The sequence below is a fragment of the Megachile rotundata genome, chromosome 4 (assembly GCF_050947335.1).
Source record: "Megachile rotundata isolate GNS110a chromosome 4, iyMegRotu1, whole genome shotgun sequence".
In the NCBI taxonomy this organism is placed as follows: Eukaryota; Metazoa; Arthropoda; class Insecta; order Hymenoptera; family Megachilidae; genus Megachile; species Megachile rotundata.
Genome location: NC_134986.1, coordinates 7,535,157 through 7,552,390, shown reverse-complemented (window position 1 = coordinate 7,552,390; position 17,234 = coordinate 7,535,157). Strand labels below are relative to the sequence as shown.

Here is a 17,234-nt window from a genome sequence, read left to right as displayed (position 1 = left end):
CCTAGGTACCGACAAACCGTCCATTGCCATGACGTGTCGACCGTGCACGTGCATCGAATTGTCATTGTGGTCGTTACCCATCGTTGCCAGTGTGGTGCCTCATGGTGCCGATGTGTACCTACTAGAAAAACTGGTTGGTCTCGTAGGAAGTTTCCTTTCGATCGTAATTCATTGAAATTCTTTTAATTCTTACACAAGCGTTTTCAGCAGTTTTCCGGTGATTTGCATTGGAGGAATGTTGGGAAATGTTTGGTTCACTAGGGAAAATGGCGACGTGGGGAAAAAATTTTAAGCTTAGTTTGACTAGGTGAAAATTTTAGAATTTTATCATTTGATCATTTATTTTGGGATTTGGAAATTTAGGGAGCTAAAGTCTGAATTTGGGAACTTGAGAATTTGGGAATTTGGGGACTGGGGTATTTGGGGGTTAGGAATGTGGGAAATTTGGAATCTGAGAATTTGTTAACTTAAAAATTAGGAAATTTAAGAATTTAGAACTTAGAAATTTAGGAAATTTGAAAATTTAATGGTTTATTTTAGGGTTCAGGAATTTAGAGAATTGGGATATTTCAGACCTTGGGAATTTGAGAACATAGGAACTTAGGAATTTGGAAATTTGGAAATTTGGAAATTTGGGAATTTAGAAATTTGACAATTCAAAAATTTACAAACTTGAAAATTTAGAAATTTGAGTACCTAATAATATACAAATTTAGAAGAAAAAAATTAAAGACTCTGGGTCTTAGTTTTTAGAAAATTTGGAAATTACAAAATCTAAAAATTCAAAAATTTCAAATTTTAATTTGAGAATCTATGAATTTAGAAATTTAGAAATCTTGAAAATCTGTAATTTTGCAAAATTGCATCCTCTAAAATTGAAGATAGTCTACCCCTACACTTATTCAAAGAAAGCCTTCGTTGTACGGAAATGCACTATGCAAATGTTTTCAATGTTCTCTCAACCTAACGCCACGCCTATTATCACGCTCTTTGTGCTTTGTCCTATTCAGAGCTTGTTGGATTGAACAGGTTTTTGGCTGTTAAAACCGAGGTACATGAAGAGTTCAATGCATGGTAGTATGACGCGTCGAGGTTGTAGGTTTGAATGCATAAATACTTCCGTTCTTAAATTTTAATCCACACTTATGATGCCAATTTTCTCGTATAAAATTCTATCTTACTTGAACCAAGGTCACATATAAATAAAACAAAAGATAACGGAAAGAGATTTTACTTTATTATCCTATGTATCATTGTTGAAAAATAAAGTACATCCATTTTATTATTGAGATTATTTAGAAATGAAATTTATAAAATTTACAAATTCATAAGATTATTAATTTTCATTATTATATACAATTATATGTAACATGATAGGTTATACATATCTAAAAAATATATGCATACATTTGTGTCAATATTTGAAAGCTCATTTATAATGATACCAATATAAATAAAATATATTCTTAAATTAAATTTTAGCGGATCTCTTACAAGTTTGTAAGTGATATTTGTTTTTACATCGAGATGAAATGAAATTAACCCGATTTATAATAAAAATACTGCAAGCTCGGTGGCGCGCTCTATTGTGCACTTTTAAGACTTAATGCGACTAACCTTCAGAAACAGGTGGTTCGAGACAGATTATGCTTTCGTTATTCCACTTATGATTATTGCTTTACATAAGTATGTAATTCCATTTTAAAGCTTAGATCTAGCTTTTCTTCTGAACGCTTATAAATACTACAAATACACTTTATGAAATAGGTTATAATCTATTAAAGGTACCAGGTAAATATCAATAGAAATAAATGGTATTAGTTTAAGGTAGGTGCAGTATTTTTGTCGAGTATGAAATTAAATTCTAGAATTGTAAACTGGTAGATTTTTTGTTTTATAACAGTCGATATTTTTTCAGATAACTTTGTTGATTTTTGTCTGTGTAGTTTTGCAATTATTTGCTGAGTAAGTCAGAGAATACATGCAATATAACTAGCTGGTATTATCCTTTTGATTTCATCAGTGGATGCAAGTTTAACCTGGTAATTCTTAAATTTAAAAATTCAGGAATTTGAAAATTAAGAAATTTAGTTATTTTAAAGTTTAGAATTTTTAACATGACAATTATTTTTTTGTACATGACAATTTTCATCTGCAAACTTTGTTTATTATTTTTTATAAAATTTTCTTTGATATTTTTAACAAAATATTATACTAATGTCAATTGAAATTTTTAACAAAATATACAAATCTGTGAAAATATACAAAACATAATATATAATTATTATTAAAAAAGGTAAGAAAAATTACTTTTATAATTTTTGAAATAATAATACATTTCTGTACATAGATATTTTTATGTGAGCTCTAAAAAATTATAATAATTATCTATTAAATTTTCTTCAAAATTTTCAGTGAAAAACAGCAGAAGATTTTGATCTAAATCAATAAGCGAATGAACGATTATTTGATCAATTGGTAGAATGTGTACATAGTGTTATTGATAAAGTGTATTTTGCCAAGGATTATGATAATATTTCATAGAGACGATTATATTATAAGTACTGTTAATTCGCTTGTATGACATAGTCATTGGATAGCTATCGTGATGAAGAAGGCTGTGAAAACGATTTCCTCGACTTGATCGCCGAGAAACAAATTGGGGGCTAAGGTCAAAACGCGTGTGTGTGACCTTAGTGCTTGGAGGCGATTCGTGTGTGCGATTCACAGCACTGTACTATTGGTAGTTACCTCCTCTTCTCTTTTCGCCACTTCGAGATGAGTCGCATACATGCATATAATGTGAGTCACATACGACGACCGATCTGAATTAACCACATCCTGTTCACTGTGTCGTGTGACATTAATGTCATTGCCGCGTGTCGTCCGACCGAGAGGATCGGGCAAAATAGACGGAAGAATCGTCTTAAATGTCTGGACCACGATGGATCCTCTTTAATACTTTAATCGTATTGCGGAATCCTTCGGTACTACGATTTCTTCATCGGATTCTTGATAACGTTGTTTGTACAAAAATTCGCGTTCTACGAATCTTAACCTCTCTAAACATGTTACTTTTTGTTTCGAGATAAATAATTACTTTTCTGCTTAAAATAATTTTGTACACAATTCTTATGTAATTACTTTTAGAATTGCAGTGATAATTAATTTACAAACACTGCAAACGTTGTTGCTAAATTTGGCGAAAATTGCATGGTAATTAATTATAATATGGAATAATTGTGGTCCATTAAAAACACAGTTACTTTATTAAGAAAGAAAAATATATACATAATGGTTTGTACATGTAAATTGTAAATTATTAAATTTTTCTATAACTATGTAGTTTGTAATTTTTCAAAGTTCGTACTGTAATTGTATATGTAGATAAATATAAATTTTAAAATTAAGAAGATATTGTGAAAGTTTAACGCAGTTGGTAAAGACAAAGTTGCAATTTTTATTTTACAGAGTTATCAATCGATTATTGGAAATGGATGCTTCCAATGGTAAAAACTGAAATTAAAATCTGTATTAACATCTGCACTTCTTAGCTCAAAATTAATGGCTGACGCTGTTCTGAATAATAGAACATTTCATGACTTTTGTAAAATAAAACAAAACTTATCACAAATCAGTAAAGGTGATAAAAATGAAAACTTGTTCAAATTGTATTTTATGGCCTTCAATATACTTACACGTCTAGCGGTAGAACGTACAAGTTAATGGAACTAAATTTTGAATACAATTTTTGTATTGATTGACTTTTCTGGTTTTTCGCACCTTTAAAACATTTTGTAGCTAATTAGTATTGCTCTTAGAAACATCTTGTTGCGTATTATCGTCAATTAACCCAGAGAAAGTCAATATTATTTGAAAACGATCGAAAACAGTACAGCCAGCGCCATTTAGCGGTAAACGGTGGAACTAGTAAAACAGAAAATGTCTTTTGTCTCAATAATTAGCGATATTCACGCCTTTCTGATTATGTGATGAATATTGTTACATGTAACCCAAAAAAAAGGAAGCAATCTTTTAAAAAAACCGCCACAAATGCTGTTAACAGCGCCATCTACCAACAAACTGCTGAACTATGATGAACAAGGGTAAAGTACCGACCGGATTATGTCGGTAATTCATTGATCACATTTCAATGGTAATATACCATCAGCGAAGTTTCTATTGTAGTTCCGCTCCTCACTGCTAGATGGCGCTTCGGCGAACCTGCATAAGGGGGCGTTCAGATTAGGCAAGTACCAGTCAAAATAGCCTAATGTGAACGACATTTAATCGAAGTTCCGCGTATCACTGCTAGATGGCGGAGCTCCGAACCTACATAAGGGGGCGCTCAGAATAGCAAGGTACATGACAAAATAACCTAATGCGAACGACATTAAAACAGCACAAGAAAGCAATCGTCCGATTTATGTATGCATCACATTTTCTTCCATAACTTACAGTTTCCTTCAACTTTTTAGAATTAAAATAAATCCCACATTATCTTTACTTTCAAAACAGATTTTTATTCGCTTCCTACAAGATCCGGTACTACAGTGCACACAAATATGTACATATTATTACGCTAATTCCGTCCTAGAATTAAGTGTTAATAATGTATCTATTACAAAAATACACTAAGTTGTTTGATGTACCAAAGTGTTTGAAAATAAATATAAATAAAAACATGTACTTGCATATTTATTTACTTATAAATCCCGTCACTCCAACTCCCAGAAATTATCTCAAATTTCAAAAGCGAGGAAAATAAAATAAGAACATGATGTGGGAGGAGATGGCACGAAGGAATTTCCGAATAAGTGTCCGGATTTTGGAATTTGGTATCAGGAGAACATGATATCAGAGGAGGTGGCACGGAGGAATTTTGGAATCAGGGTCCGAATTTCGGAATTTTGTATCAGGAGAATATGATGTGCGAGGAGGTGGCACGAAGGAATTTCGGATTCAGGGTCCGGATTTTGGAATTTAGTATCAGGAGAATATGATATGCGAGGAGGTGGCACGGAGGAATTTTGGAATCAGGGTTCGAATTTCGGAATTTTGTATCAGGAGAACATGATATCAGAGGAGGTGGCACGATGGAATTTTGGAATTTAGGGCCAGATTTTGGAATTTGGTATCAGGAGAATATGATGTGCGAGGAGGTGGCACGGTGGAATTTTGGAATCAGGGTCCGGATTTTGGAATTTGGTATCAGGAGAATATGAAGTGCGAGGAGGTGGCACGGAGGAATTTTGGAATCATGGTTCGGATTTTGGAATTTGGTATCAGGAGAATATGATATACGAGGAGGTGGCACGGAGGAATTTCGGATTCAGGGTCCGGATTTTGGAATTTGGTATCAGGAGAATATGAAGTGCGAGGAGGTGGCACGGAGGAATTTTGGAATCATGGTTCGGTTTTTGGAATTTGGTATCAGGAGAATATGATATGCGAGGAGGTGGCACGAAGGAATTTCGGATTCAGGGTCCGGATTTTGGAATTTAGTATCAGGAGAATATGATATGCGAGGAGGTGGCACGGAGGAATTTTGGAATCAGGGTTCGAATTTCGGAATTTTGTATCAGGAGAACATGATATCAGAGGAGATGGCACGATGGAATTTTGGAATTTAGGGCCAGATTTTGGAATTTGGTATCAGGAGAATATGATGTGCGAGGAGGTGGCACGGTGGAATTTTGGAATCAGGGTCCGGATTTTGGAATTTGGTATCAGGAGAATATGAAGTGCGAGGAGGTGGCACGGAGGAATTTTGGAATCATGGTTCGGATTTTGGAATTTGGTATCAGGAGAATATGATGTGCGAGGAGGTGGCACGGAGGAATTTCGGATTCAGGGTCCGGATTTTGGAATTTGGTACCAGGAGAATATGATGTGCGAGGAGGTGGCACGGAGGAATTTTGGAATCAGGGTCCGGATTTTGGAATTTGGTATCAGGAGAATATGATATGCGAGGAGGTGGCACGGAGGAATTTTGGAATCAGGGTCCGGATTTCAGAATTTTGTATCAGGAGAACATGATATCAGAGGAGGTGGCACGAAGGAATTTCGGATTCAGGGTCCGGATTTTGGAATTTGGTATCAGGAGAATATGATATGCGAGGAGGTGGCACGGAGGAATTTTGGAATCAGGGTCCGGATTTCGGAATTTTGTATCAGGAGAACATGATATCAGAGGAGGTGGCACGAAGGAATTTCGGATTCAGGGTCCGGATTTTGGAATTTGGTATCAGGAGAATATGATATGCGAGGAGGTGGCACGGAGGAATTTTGGAATCAGGGTCCGGATTTTGGAATTTGGTATCAGGAGAATATGAAGTGCGAGGAGGTGGCACGGAGGAATTTTGGAATCATGGTTCGGATTTTGGAATTTGGTATCAGGAGAATATGATGTGCGAGGAGGTGGCACGGAGGAATTTCGGATTCAGGGTCCGGATTTTGGAATTTGGTACCAGGAGAATATGATGTGCGAGGAGGTGGCACGGAGGAATTTTGGAATCAGGGTCCGGATTTTGGAATTTGGTATCAGGAGAATATGATATGCGAGGAGGTGGCACGGAGGAATTTTGGAATCAGGGTCCGGATTTCAGAATTTTGTATCAGGAGAACATGATATCAGAGGAGGTGGCACGAAGGAATTTCGGATTCAGGGTCCGGATTTTGGAATTTGGTATCAGGAGAATATGATATGCGAGGAGGTGGCACGGAGGAATTTTGGAATCAGGGTCCGGATTTCGGAATTTTGTATCAGGAGAACATGATATCAGAGGAGGTGGCACGAAGGAATTTCGGATTCAGGGTCCGGATTTTGGAATTTGGTATCAGGAGAATATGATATGCGAGGAGGTGGCACGGAGGAATTTTGGAATCAGGGTCCGGATTTTGGAATTTGGTATCAGGAGAATATGAAGTGCGAGGAGGTGGCACGGAGGAATTTTGGAATCATGGTTCGGATTTTGGAATTTGGTATCAGGAGAATATGATGTGCGAGGAGGTGGCACGGAGGAATTTCGGATTCAGGGTCCGGATTTTGGAATTTGGTATCAGGAGAATATGAAGTGCGAGGAGGTGGCACGGAGGAATTTTGGAATCATGGTTCGGTTTTTGGAATTTGGTATCAGGAGAATATGATATGCGAGGAGGTGGCACGAAGGAATTTCGGATTCAGGGTCCGGATTTTGGAATTTAGTATCAGGAGAATATGATATGCGAGGAGGTGGCACGGAGGAATTTTGGAATCAGGGTTCGAATTTCGGAATTTTGTATCAGGAGAACATGATATCAGAGGAGATGGCACGATGGAATTTTGGAATTTAGGGCCAGATTTTGGAATTTGGTATCAGGAGAATATGATGTGCGAGGAGGTGGCACGGTGGAATTTTGGAATCAGGGTCCGGATTTTGGAATTTGGTATCAGGAGAATATGAAGTGCGAGGAGGTGGCACGGAGGAATTTTGGAATCATGGTTCGGATTTTGGAATTTGGTATCAGGAGAATATGATGTGCGAGGAGGTGGCACGGAGGAATTTCGGATTCAGGGTCCGGATTTTGGAATTTGGTACCAGGAGAATATGATGTGCGAGGAGGTGGCACGGAGGAATTTTGGAATCAGGGTCCGGATTTTGGAATTTGGTATCAGGAGAATATGATATGCGAGGAGGTGGCACGGAGGAATTTTGGAATCAGGGTCCGGATTTCAGAATTTTGTATCAGGAGAACATGATATCAGAGGAGGTGGCACGAAGGAATTTCGGATTCAGGGTCCGGATTTTGGAATTTGGTATCAGGAGAATATGATATGCGAGGAGGTGGCACGGAGGAATTTTGGAATCAGGGTCCGGATTTCGGAATTTTGTATCAGGAGAACATGATATCAGAGGAGGTGGCACGAAGGAATTTCGGATTCAGGGTCCGGATTTTGGAATTTGGTATCAGGAGAATATGATATGCGAGGAGGTGGCACGGAGGAATTTTGGAATCAGGGTCCGGATTTTGGAATTTGGTATCAGGAGAATATGAAGTGCGAGGAGGTGGCACGGAGGAATTTTGGAATCATGGTTCGGATTTTGGAATTTGGTATCAGGAGAATATGATGTGCGAGGAGGTGGCACGGAGGAATTTCGGATTCAGGGTCCGGATTTTGGAATTTGGTACCAGGAGAATATGATGTGCGAGGAGGTGGCACGGAGGAATTTTGGAATCAGGGTCCGGATTTTGGAATTTGGTATCAGGAGAATATGATATGCGAGGAGGTGGCACGGAGGAATTTTGGAATCAGGGTCCGGATTTCAGAATTTTGTATCAGGAGAACATGATATCAGAGGAGGTGGCACGAAGGAATTTCGGATTCAGGGTCCGGATTTTGGAATTTGGTATCAGGAGAATATGATATGCGAGGAGGTGGCACGGAGGAATTTTGGAATCAGGGTCCGGATTTCGGAATTTTGTATCAGGAGAACATGATATCAGAGGAGGTGGCACGAAGGAATTTCGGATTCAGGGTCCGGATTTTGGAATTTGGTATCAGGAGAATATGATATGCGAGGAGGTGGCACGGAGGAATTTTGGAATCAGGGTCCGGATTTTGGAATTTGGTATCAGGAGAATATGATATGCGAGGAGGTGGCACGGAGGAATTTTGGAATCAGGGTCCGGATTTCGGAATTTTGTATCAGGAGAACATGATATCAGAGGAGGTGGCACGAAGGAATTTCGGATTCAGGGTCCGGATTTTGGAATTTGGTATCAGGAGAATATGATATGCGAGGAGGTGGCACGGAGGAATTTTGGAATCAGGGTCCGGATTTCGGAATTTTGTATCAAGAGAACATGATATCAGAGGAGGTGGCACGAAGGAATTTCGGATTCAGGGTCCGGATTTTGGAATTTGGTATCAGGAGAATATGATATGCGAGGAGGTGGCACGGAGGAATTTTGGAATCAGGGTCCGGATTTCGGAATTTTGTATCAGGAGAACATGATATCAGAGGAGGTGGCACGAAGGAATTTCGGATTCAGGGTCCGGATTTTGGAATTTGGTATCAGGAGAATATGATATGCGAGGAGGTGGCACGGAGGAATTTTGGAATCAGGGTCCGGATTTCAGAATTTTGTATCAGGAGAACATGATATCAGAGGAGGTGGCACGAAGGAATTTCGGATTCAGGGTCCGGATTTTGGAATTTGGTATCAGGAGAATATGATATGCGAGGAGGTGGCACGGAGGAATTTTGGAATCAGGGTCCGGATTTCAGAATTTTGTATCAGGAGAACATGATATCAGAGGAGGTGGCACGAAGGAATTTCGGATTCAGGGTCCGGATTTTGGAATTTGGTATCAGGAGAATATGATATGCGAGGAGGTGGCACGGAGGAATTTTGGAATCAGGGTCCGGATTTCAGAATTTTGTATCAGGAGAACATGATATCAGAGGAGGTGGCACGAAGGAATTTCGGATTCAGGGTCCGGATTTTGGAATTTGGTATCAGGAGAATATGATATGCGAGGAGGTGGCACGGAGGAATTTTGGAATCAGGGTCCGGATTTCAGAATTTTGTATCAGGAGAACATGATATCAGAGGAGGTGGCACGAAGGAATTTCGGATTCAGGGTCCGGATTTTGGAATTTGGTATCAGGAGAATATGATATGCGAGGAGGTGGCACGGAGGAATTTTGGAATCAGGGTCCGGATTTCAGAATTTTGTATCAGGAGAACATGATATCAGAGGAGGTGGCACGAAGGAATTTCGGATTCAGGGTCCGGATTTTGGAATTTGGTATCAGGAGAATATGATATGCGAGGAGGTGGCACGGAGGAATTTTGGAATCAGGGTCCGGATTTCGGAATTTTGTATCAGGAGAACATGATATCAGAGGAGGTGGCACGAAGGAATTTCGGATTCAGGGTCCGGATTTTGGAATTTGGTATCAGGAGAATATGATATGCGAGGAGGTGGCACGGAGGAATTTTGGAATCAGGGTCCGGATTTCGGAATTTTGTATCAGGAGAACATGATATCAGAGGAGGTGGCACGAAGGAATTTCGGATTCAGGGTCCGGATTTTGGAATTTGGTATCAGGAGAATATGATATGCGAGGAGGTGGCACGGAGGAATTTTGGAATCAGGGTCCGGATTTTGGAATTTGGTATCAGGAGAATATGAAGTGCGAGGAGGTGGCACGGAGGAATTTTGGAATCATGGTTCGGATTTTGGAATTTGGTATCAGGAGAATATGATGTGCGAGGAGGTGGCACGGAGGAATTTCGGATTCAGGGTCCGGATTTTGGAATTTGGTACCAGGAGAATATGATGTGCGAGGAGGTGGCACGGAGGAATTTTGGAATCAGGGTCCGGATTTTGGAATTTGGTATCAGGAGAATATGATATGCGAGGAGGTGGCACGGAGGAATTTTGGAATCAGGGTCCGGATTTCAGAATTTTGTATCAGGAGAACATGATATCAGAGGAGGTGGCACGAAGGAATTTCGGATTCAGGGTCCGGATTTTGGAATTTGGTATCAGGAGAATATGATATGCGAGGAGGTGGCACGGAGGAATTTTGGAATCAGGGTCCGGATTTCGGAATTTTGTATCAGGAGAACATGATATCAGAGGAGGTGGCACGAAGGAATTTCGGATTCAGGGTCCGGATTTTGGAATTTGGTATCAGGAGAATATGATATGCGAGGAGGTGGCACGGAGGAATTTTGGAATCAGGGTCCGGATTTTGGAATTTGGTATCAGGAGAATATGAAGTGCGAGGAGGTGGCACGGAGGAATTTTGGAATCATGGTTCGGATTTTGGAATTTGGTATCAGGAGAATATGATGTGCGAGGAGGTGGCACGGAGGAATTTCGGATTCAGGGTCCGGATTTTGGAATTTGGTACCAGGAGAATATGATGTGCGAGGAGGTGGCACGGAGGAATTTTGGAATCAGGGTCCGGATTTTGGAATTTGGTATCAGGAGAATATGATATGCGAGGAGGTGGCACGGAGGAATTTTGGAATCAGGGTCCGGATTTCAGAATTTTGTATCAGGAGAACATGATATCAGAGGAGGTGGCACGAAGGAATTTCGGATTCAGGGTCCGGATTTTGGAATTTGGTATCAGGAGAATATGATATGCGAGGAGGTGGCACGGAGGAATTTTGGAATCAGGGTCCGGATTTCGGAATTTTGTATCAGGAGAACATGATATCAGAGGAGGTGGCACGAAGGAATTTCGGATTCAGGGTCCGGATTTTGGAATTTGGTATCAGGAGAATATGATATGCGAGGAGGTGGCACGGAGGAATTTTGGAATCAGGGTCCGGATTTTGGAATTTGGTATCAGGAGAATATGATATGCGAGGAGGTGGCACGGAGGAATTTTGGAATCAGGGTCCGGATTTCGGAATTTTGTATCAGGAGAACATGATATCAGAGGAGGTGGCACGAAGGAATTTCGGATTCAGGGTCCGGATTTTGGAATTTGGTATCAGGAGAATATGATATGCGAGGAGGTGGCACGGAGGAATTTTGGAATCAGGGTCCGGATTTCGGAATTTTGTATCAAGAGAACATGATATCAGAGGAGGTGGCACGAAGGAATTTCGGATTCAGGGTCCGGATTTTGGAATTTGGTATCAGGAGAATATGATATGCGAGGAGGTGGCACGGAGGAATTTTGGAATCAGGGTCCGGATTTCGGAATTTTGTATCAGGAGAACATGATATCAGAGGAGGTGGCACGAAGGAATTTCGGATTCAGGGTCCGGATTTTGGAATTTGGTATCAGGAGAATATGATATGCGAGGAGGTGGCACGGAGGAATTTTGGAATCAGGGTCCGGATTTCAGAATTTTGTATCAGGAGAACATGATATCAGAGGAGGTGGCACGAAGGAATTTCGGATTCAGGGTCCGGATTTTGGAATTTGGTATCAGGAGAATATGATATGCGAGGAGGTGGCACGGAGGAATTTTGGAATCAGGGTCCGGATTTCAGAATTTTGTATCAGGAGAACATGATATCAGAGGAGGTGGCACGAAGGAATTTCGGATTCAGGGTCCGGATTTTGGAATTTGGTATCAGGAGAATATGATATGCGAGGAGGTGGCACGGAGGAATTTTGGAATCAGGGTCCGGATTTCAGAATTTTGTATCAGGAGAACATGATATCAGAGGAGGTGGCACGAAGGAATTTCGGATTCAGGGTCCGGATTTTGGAATTTGGTATCAGGAGAATATGATATGCGAGGAGGTGGCACGGAGGAATTTTGGAATCAGGGTCCGGATTTCAGAATTTTGTATCAGGAGAACATGATATCAGAGGAGGTGGCACGAAGGAATTTCGGATTCAGGGTCCGGATTTTGGAATTTGGTATCAGGAGAATATGATATGCGAGGAGGTGGCACGGAGGAATTTTGGAATCAGGGTCCGGATTTCAGAATTTTGTATCAGGAGAACATGATATCAGAGGAGGTGGCACGAAGGAATTTCGGATTCAGGGTCCGGATTTTGGAATTTGGTATCAGGAGAATATGATATGCGAGGAGGTGGCACGGAGGAATTTTGGAATCAGGGTCCGGATTTCAGAATTTTGTATCAGGAGAACATGATATCAGAGGAGGTGGCACGAAGGAATTTCGGATTCAGGGTCCGGATTTTGGAATTTGGTATCAGGAGAATATGATATGCGAGGAGGTGGCACGGAGGAATTTTGGAATCAGGGTCCGGATTTCAGAATTTTGTATCAGGAGAACATGATATCAGAGGAGGTGGCACGAAGGAATTTCGGATTCAGGGTCCGGATTTTGGAATTTGGTATCAGGAGAATATGATATGCGAGGAGGTGGCACGGAGGAATTTTGGAATCAGGGTCCGGATTTCAGAATTTTGTATCAGGAGAACATGATATCAGAGGAGGTGGCACGAAGGAATTTCGGATTCAGGGTCCGGATTTTGGAATTTGGTATCAGGAGAATATGATATGCGAGGAGGTGGCACGGAGGAATTTTGGAATCAGGGTCCGGATTTCGGAATTTTGTATCAGGAGAACATGATATCAGAGGAGGTGGCACGAAGGAATTTCGGATTCAGGGTCCGGATTTTGGAATTTGGTATCAGGAGAATATGATGTGCGAGGAGGTGGCACGAAGGAATTTCGGATTCAGGGTCCGGATTTTGGAATTTGGTATCAGGAGAATATGATGTGCGAGGAGGTGGCACGAAGGAATTTCGGATTCAGGGTCCGGATTTTGGAATTTGGTATCAGGAGAATATGATATGCGAGGAGGTGGCACGGAGGAATTTTGGAATCAGGGTCCGGATTTCGGAATTTTGTATCAGGAGAACATGATATCAGAGGAGGTGGCACGAAGGAATTTCGGATTCAGGGTCCGGATTTTGGAATTTGGTATCAGGAGAATATGATATGCGAGGAGGTGGCACGGAGGAATTTTGGAATCAGGGTCCGGATTTCGGAATTTTGTATCAGGAGAACATGATATCAGAGGAGGTGGCACGAAGGAATTTCGGATTCAGGGTCCGGATTTTGGAATTTGGTATCAGGAGAATATGATGTGCGAGGAGGTGGCACGAAGGAATTTCGGATTCAGGGTCCGGATTTTGGAATTTGGTATCAGGAGAATATGATATGCGAGGAGGTGGCACGGAGGAATTTTGGAATCAGGGTCCGGATTTCGGAATTTTGTATCAGGAGAACATGATATCAGAGGAGGTGGCACGAAGGAATTTCGGATTCAGGGTCCGGATTTTGGAATTTGGTATCAGGAGAATATGATATGCGAGGAGGTGGCACGGAGGAATTTTGGAATCAGGGTCCGGATTTCAGAATTTTGTATCAGGAGAACATGATATCAGAGGAGGTGGCACGAAGGAATTTCGGATTCAGGGTCCGGATTTTGGAATTTGGTATCAGGAGAATATGATATGCGAGGAGGTGGCACGGAGGAATTTTGGAATCAGGGTCCGGATTTCAGAATTTTGTATCAGGAGAACATGATATCAGAGGAGGTGGCACGAAGGAATTTCGGATTCAGGGTCCGGATTTTGGAATTTGGTATCAGGAGAATATGATATGCGAGGAGGTGGCACGGAGGAATTTTGGAATCAGGGTCCGGATTTCGGAATTTTGTATCAGGAGAACATGATATCAGAGGAGGTGGCACGAAGGAATTTCGGATTCAGGGTCCGGATTTTGGAATTTGGTATCAGGAGAATATGATGTGCGAGGAGGTGGCACGAAGGAATTTCGGATTCAGGGTCCGGATTTTGGAATTTGGTATCAGGAGAATATGATGTGCGAGGAGGTGGCACGAAGGAATTTCGGATTCAGGGTCCGGATTTTGGAATTTGGTATCAGGAGAATATGATATGCGAGGAGGTGGCACGGAGGAATTTTGGAATCAGGGTCCGGATTTCGGAATTTTGTATCAGGAGAACATGATATCAGAGGAGGTGGCACGAAGGAATTTCGGATTCAGGGTCCGGATTTTGGAATTTGGTATCAGGAGAATATGATATGCGAGGAGGTGGCACGGAGGAATTTTGGAATCAGGGTCCGGATTTCGGAATTTTGTATCAGGAGAACATGATATCAGAGGAGGTGGCACGAAGGAATTTCGGATTCAGGGTCCGGATTTTGGAATTTGGTATCAGGAGAATATGATGTGCGAGGAGGTGGCACGAAGGAATTTCGGATTCAGGGTCCGGATTTTGGAATTTGGTATCAGGAGAATATGATATGCGAGGAGGTGGCACGGAGGAATTTTGGAATCAGGGTCCGGATTTCGGAATTTTGTATCAGGAGAACATGATATCAGAGGAGGTGGCACGAAGGAATTTCGGATTCAGGGTCCGGATTTTGGAATTTGGTATCAGGAGAATATGATGTGCGAGGAGGTGGCACGAAGGAATTTCGGATTCAGGGTCCGGATTTTGGAATTTGGTATCAGGAGAATATGATATGCGAGGAGGTGGCACGGAGGAATTTTGGAATCAGGGTCCGGATTTCGGAATTTTGTATCAGGAGAACATGATATCAGAGGAGGTGGCACGATGGAATTTTGGAATTTAGGGCCAGATTTTGGAATTTGGTATCAGGAGAATATGATGTGCGAGGAGGTGGCACGAAGGAATTTCGGATTCAGGTTTCAGGTTTTGGAATTTGGTATCAGGAGAACATGATGTGCGAGGTGGTATTCCTCGTGCCACTTCTTGGAATTTTCATGTCATCATATTCCAAGAAATGTAAATTTTTATTTTGTTGGGTTTGTTAAGTGACAAGAAATAGTTAATGATCGTTGATAAATTTTTCTTTATTTTCACCAGTTTTCATACAGTGCATAACTTAATTTTTTTTAATAAAGGGTTTGTAATATTTCGTGCTGGGTTTTCTAATATTTCGTGCTTGTATTCCAAATTATGTATTGATAAAGTGTCGCCTCCCAATTTTAATTGTCGTCCATCTCTAGCAGAGATTAATTTAAAATATTTTATTGAGGAGATTTAAATCAATTTTTAAAATGACCGCCACAGAGTGTTACGGGTAGCGCCATCTGACAATGAAGTACTGAACTGTGGTAAGCATATGTAGAATACTTACCGAGCTCTGTTGGTAATTGATCGGTATCTTTTATGAAGGTAATGTACCATCAGCCTGGTTTTTATTATAGTTCCGCTCTATATGCATAGATGGCGCCACGTGCGACGTGAGTAAGGGCGTGTTCAGATCAGACAAGCAATGGTACAAATAGCCTAATATAAACGAGGTTTCATGTAACGCAGAGAAGCATTATTTTCATCTGTATTTTCACCATCCCTTCTTTTATAAACATTACTAATAATTGCACACATTATTACATTTTTTTTCACCTTTTTTAAAGTAAATTAAAAAGTGTTATCTTTATTTTTTCAATACATTTATACTGCTTTTGTGCAAGACCCTGTACTACAGCGCAAACTAATATGTACATATTATTATAATAATTGCGTCCTAGAATTAAGTATTAATAATGCATGCATTTATTGATAAGATACATTAAGTCATTTGATGTACAAAAATATTTGAAAATAAATATAAATAAAAACCTGTATTTGCGTATTTACTTACTTATAAATCCTGTCATTCCCATCCCTAGAAATTGTCCCAAATTTAAGAAATTATAAAATAAAAAACAAAATATTGTACAAAATAAGTACAAATAGAATTCTTCTTGATCGACGGCTTTGATAACAGGATTCCTGAGAATGCGCGCGAAAATTTGAAATTTCAGTAAGTACAAGGCTTCTAAAACGATTTTAACGTTTTACATTAATTACTTCTCAGTAGATTATTGCTTTGTGTATCACTTTTACAAATTAAACTACTACGATACGAAAAATAATAGATTATGTACAATACAGAGTACAAGAAAAACGAGATAACAAATGTTCGAATATTCATATATTAAATTAACGTAATTTATTATCAATTAATTTAAGTATCATTAAATGGAATTTAGACAGCCAAGAGAACTGGTTTTAACCTGGTTTCGAAAATTATCAAAAGATACACATAGATATCAATGTTAAAACAACATGTTCTTAATGTCTTACTGACGCAACACAAACAAATACGTTTACCGCATTTATCATCGTTTTAAAAATACATACTTTATGGTACACAAAAATCCTGACAAATCAAACAATTTCAGTATTAATAAAATTTTCCAACAAGAGACCTTTACCTAAAATCAAATCAAATTAATAAACAGAAGTATAAGAAGACAAAAAATTTTAAATAACTTTACATAATTGTAACGGAAATATTAAAAGCTTACTTCCAATTATTATGTAAATTATTTTAATAAGATAATATTAGAAAACGTATAACTGCGCGTTAACTAAGATGGCGGAAAAATGTTCCTATTCAAAATGGAAGTATTATAGCAGCCCTTACATGACACAAGAATAAAACAAAAAGACGAGTTTTTTTATACATTCTGTTTATTTTTCATAACACATTTCAAGCATAATGATATCAACAGCCATGCCATTTCGCTACGAGTTATCATCAGATGTTCACGCTTAAAAGCGCAGGCCGTCAGAATAAATGTTCGAGCTTCTAAATCGAAAAACGCAACGACCGGTTCGAAAGCTCGCACGCGTCGAAGCAGCTCGAAAGACAAGTTCTCTCATGTTTTTTTTCTTTCCAAAAGTCTACGT

At 39.9% G+C, this 17,234-nt stretch overlaps 1 long non-coding RNA gene across 1 annotated transcript; it reads left to right on the top strand.

The window, feature by feature from the left end:
• Positions 1 to 110: 110 nt before the first annotated feature.
• LOC143264288 (uncharacterized) lies at positions 111 to 4,687 on the top strand. Its single transcript, XR_013037898.1, has 2 exons — positions 111 to 2,296; positions 2,416 to 4,687. It is a non-coding gene; the product is annotated as an uncharacterized LOC143264288 (long non-coding RNA).
• Positions 4,688 to 17,234: the final 12,547 nt, after the last annotated feature.